We start from the raw sequence: 4,118 nt of genomic DNA, 5'->3' as shown, positions 1-4,118 counted from the left end.
CTGAGGTTGCAGTGAACCAAGATCATGCCACTGCACTCCGGCCTGGGTGACAGAGACTCTGTCAAAAAAAAAAAACAAAAGCCAAGTGCGGTAGCTCATGACTGTAATCCCAGCACTTTGGGAGGCCGAGGTGGGTGGACAACAAGATCAGGAGATCGAGACCATCCTGGTTAACACAGTGAAAACTCACCTCTACTAAAAATACCATCTCTACTAAAAATATTAGCTGGGTATAGTGGCACACGCCTGTAGCCCCAGCTACTGAGAAGGCTGAGGCAGGAGAATCACTTGATTCGGCAGGAGAATAGGCAGGAGAACCTGGGAGGCAGAGGTTGCCATGAGCCGAGATCGCGCCACTGCACTCCAGCCTGGGCAACAGAGAGAAACTCTGTCTCAAAAAAAAAAAAAAAAGCTTATAGCAATCTCCCTTCACTCTCTTCCTGCTCCAGCCGTGTAAGATGTGGCTCCTTCCTCATCACCTTCCGCCACGAATGTAAGTTTCCTGAGGCCTCCCCGGCCATGCTTCCTATACAGCCAGTGGAGCCATGATCATTTAAACCTCTTTTCTTTATAAACTACCAAGTCTCAGGTATTTTATAGCATTACGAGAACAAACTAATAATACCATTGCATTGTGGGGTTAGGGCCTCAAAGTATGAATTTGGGCGGTGCATAACAAAATCCCACAGACGTGGGTTCTTAGTCTTAGCTCCAGATCCTGCTAGTTATGTGACCTTGGGCGAGCTGCCCATGCCTCTGAGCCTGTTTCCTCAGCACTATGGTGGAATATGATGTTGGCTTCCTAGGGTGTTTGGGAGACATGACTAATAAATGAAATATCCAGCCTGGACAAGCTGGTGGCTCACGCCTATAATCCCAGCACTTTAGGAGGCTGAGGCAGGTTGATCACTTGAGGTCAGGAGTTCGAGACTAGCCTGACCAACATGGTGAAACTCCTTCTCTACTAAAACTACAAAAAATTAGCCAGGTGTGGTGGCATATGCTTGTAATCCCAGCTACTCAGGAGACTGAGGCAGGATAATCGCTTGAATCTGGGAGGCAGAAGTTGCAGTGACCCGAATTGCACCATTGCACTCCAGCCTGGGAAATAAGAGTGAAACTCCATCTCGAAAAATAAAAAAATAAAATATCCAGTCTAATGCCAGAGGAATCGTACTTCGTCAATGGATGTTTCTCCTCTGTCCATCTGAGCAGACATGCTAACTGTCTGCCACCTTCTCTCTCTTCTTCCATAGTAGGAAAATCCCCAATTTTTTTTTTTTTTTTTTTTTTTTTTTTTTTTTTTTTTTTTTTTTTTTTTTTTTTTTTTTTTTTTTTTTGGATAGAGCCTCACTCTTTTGCCCAGGCTAGAGTGCAGTGGCACAATCTCAGCTCACCACAACCTCTACCTCCCAGGTTCAAGCAATTCTCATGCCTCAGCCTCCCAGGTAGCTGGGATTACAGACACCTGCCTTCACGCCCTGCTAATTTTCATATTTTTTAGTAGAGATGGGGTTTCACTGTGTTGGCCAAGGTGGTCTCAAACTCCTGACCTCAAGTGATCTGCCCACCTCGGCCTCCCAAAGTGCTGGGATTACAGGGGTGAGTCACTGTGCCCAGCCAGAGAATACCCAATTTTTAGTTTGCATGTGACTACCCAGAGTAAAGGCCACCTGTCCCAGCCACTGACATTTAGGTGCAGCCATGTGACTCAGCTCTGGCCAATAGGATCCAAGCAACATTTTCACATGATAACCTCCCTGGAACACCTTTCTTTCTTTCTTTCTTTTCTTTTTTGAGACAGAGTCTCTCTCTGTCACCCAGGCTGGAGTGCAGCTCACTGCAACCTCCACCTCCTGGGTTCAAGCAGTTCTCTGCCTCTGCCTCCCAAGTAGCTGGGATTACAGGCGCTCGCCGCCATGCCCAGCTAATTTTTGTATTTGTAGTAGAGACGGGGTTTCACTCTCTTGGCCAGGCTGGTCTTGAACTCCTGACCTCGTGATCCAACCGCCTTGGCCTCCCAAAGTGCTGGGATGACAGGTGTGAGCCACCGCGCCCAGCAGAAACCCCTTTGTTTTGCAATCACGTCTCTGTCCTGTTGCTTCACTACTCATGTGGTGTCTGGAGCTCTGGCTGCTGACACTGAGGGCCACACCCTAGGGTGACAGTCCCCAACCATTTTGTCACCAGGGACCAGTTTCTGGTTTCCTGGAAGACAAGTTTCCACAGTGGAGGGGGAATGGTTTCGGAACTGTTCCACCTCAGATCATCAGGTATTAGGTTATCATAAGGAGCAGGCTACCTAGATCCCTTGCATAAGCAGTTCACATAGGGCTCCTGCTCCCGTGAGAATCTAATGCCGCTGCTGATCTGATAGGAGCTGGGGATGCTTACTCACCCGCCATCACCTCCTGCTGTGGGGCTCAGTTCCTAATAGGCCATGGACTTGTGCTGGGTTGGGGACCTCTGCCCTAAGTGTTATGGCATGGTGAGCTGGAAGGGGCCAGTGCTCCTGGGGAGTTTATGGAGACAGTGGCTGAACCAGCCCTAGACGGCTTTACTCTGGACTTTGATGAATTTAAGCAGCTATGGCTGTGGGGCTCTGTCACTTTCAGGGCAGCCGAATCTAGTCCTGATACCCCATCATTCATGACTGCCTACCAAGCGCCAATCCCTACAGTCCCCGACATCTGCAGAGTCCCCACCACAAAGGGGAGCAGGCCGGGTGCAGTGGCTCACGCCTGTGATCCCAGCAGTTTGGGAGGCCAAGGTGGGTGGATCACCTGAGGTCAGGAGTTTGAGACCAGCCTGGCCAACATGGCAAAACCCCGCCTCTACTAAAAATTCAAAAATTAGCCTAGTGTGGTGGTGTGTGCCTGGAATTCCGGCTACTAGGGGTGCTGAGGGAGGAGGATTGCTTGAACCTGGGAGGCAGAAGTTGCAGTGAGCCAAGATCATGCCACTGCACTCCAGCCTGGGCCACAGAGAGAGACTCTGCCAAAAAAAAAAAAAAAAAAGGCAGGCGAAGCAAAGAAAAGATGTCTGTGGACATCTCTCATCTTCCTCTACTCAACCCTGCTATGTACATAGTTCTCTGCTCCCACGATTCCCTGTCTATAAATACTTTCATGGGTGGAGGCAGATGCAGATGTGGAAGGGGGAAATCACTTCACCCTGAGCCACTCTGGATGCTGTGTCATCTCCATCCCTGCACGCTAGTGTCTCCTGAGCCGTCAAACACAGGCCCAAGTGCTGGAGACAGAGATGCATAAGAAAGTTACCAGGCTGGGTGTGGTGGCTCACACCTATAATCCCAGCGCTTTGGGAGGCCGAGGTGGGTGGATCATGAGGTCAGGAGTTCGAGACCAACCTGGCCAACATGGTGAAACCCCATCTCTACTAATAATACAAAAAAATTAGCCAGGCTTTGTGGCAGACACCTGTATCCCAGTTACTCGGGAGGCTGAGGCAGGAGAATTGCTTGAACCCAGCAGGTGGAGGTTGCAGTGAGCCAAAACCTCACCACAGCACTCTAGCCTAGGCAACAGAGCGAGACTCCGTCTCAAAAAAAGAAAGAAAGAAAGTTACCAAACACTGGCCCTCTGGGAGCCGGAGATCCCATGGCAGATACTGAGCAGTAATCCATCCTGAATGAAGCCGGGGGGGAGGTGAGCGGAGGGGATGAAGACGTGGGGTCAGGAGAGACTACAGAGAGATGGTGACTCCAGCGCTGAGGCATGGGGAAAGGAGGGAAAATCACGCACGGAGAAGCATGTGAGCATCCGCCAAAGATAAAACACCAAGTGTTAGCGGGGATGGAGAGGAGCTGGAACCACAGAACTTGCCTGTGGGAATGTGTTAATAAGATGCTGCTGGCCAGGTACGGTGTCTCACACCTGTAATCCCAGCACCTGGGGAGGCCGAGGTGTTCGGATCACTTGAGGTCAGGAGTTCGAGACCAGCCTGGCCAACATGGCAAAACCCCATCTCTTCTAAAAAATATGAAAATTAGCCGGGCGTGGTGGCACATGCCTGTAATCTCAGATACTGAGGAAGCTGAGGCAGGAGAATCGCTTGAGCCCTGGAGGTGGAGGTTGCCGTGAGTTGAGATCGCACCA

The sequence above is a fragment of the Cebus imitator genome, unplaced genomic scaffold (genome assembly GCF_001604975.1).
Source record: "Cebus imitator isolate Cc_AM_T3 unplaced genomic scaffold, Cebus_imitator-1.0 Scaffold93, whole genome shotgun sequence".
NCBI lineage: Eukaryota > Metazoa > Chordata > Mammalia > Primates > Cebidae > Cebus > Cebus imitator.
Note: the sequence above shows the minus strand (reverse complement) of the source record.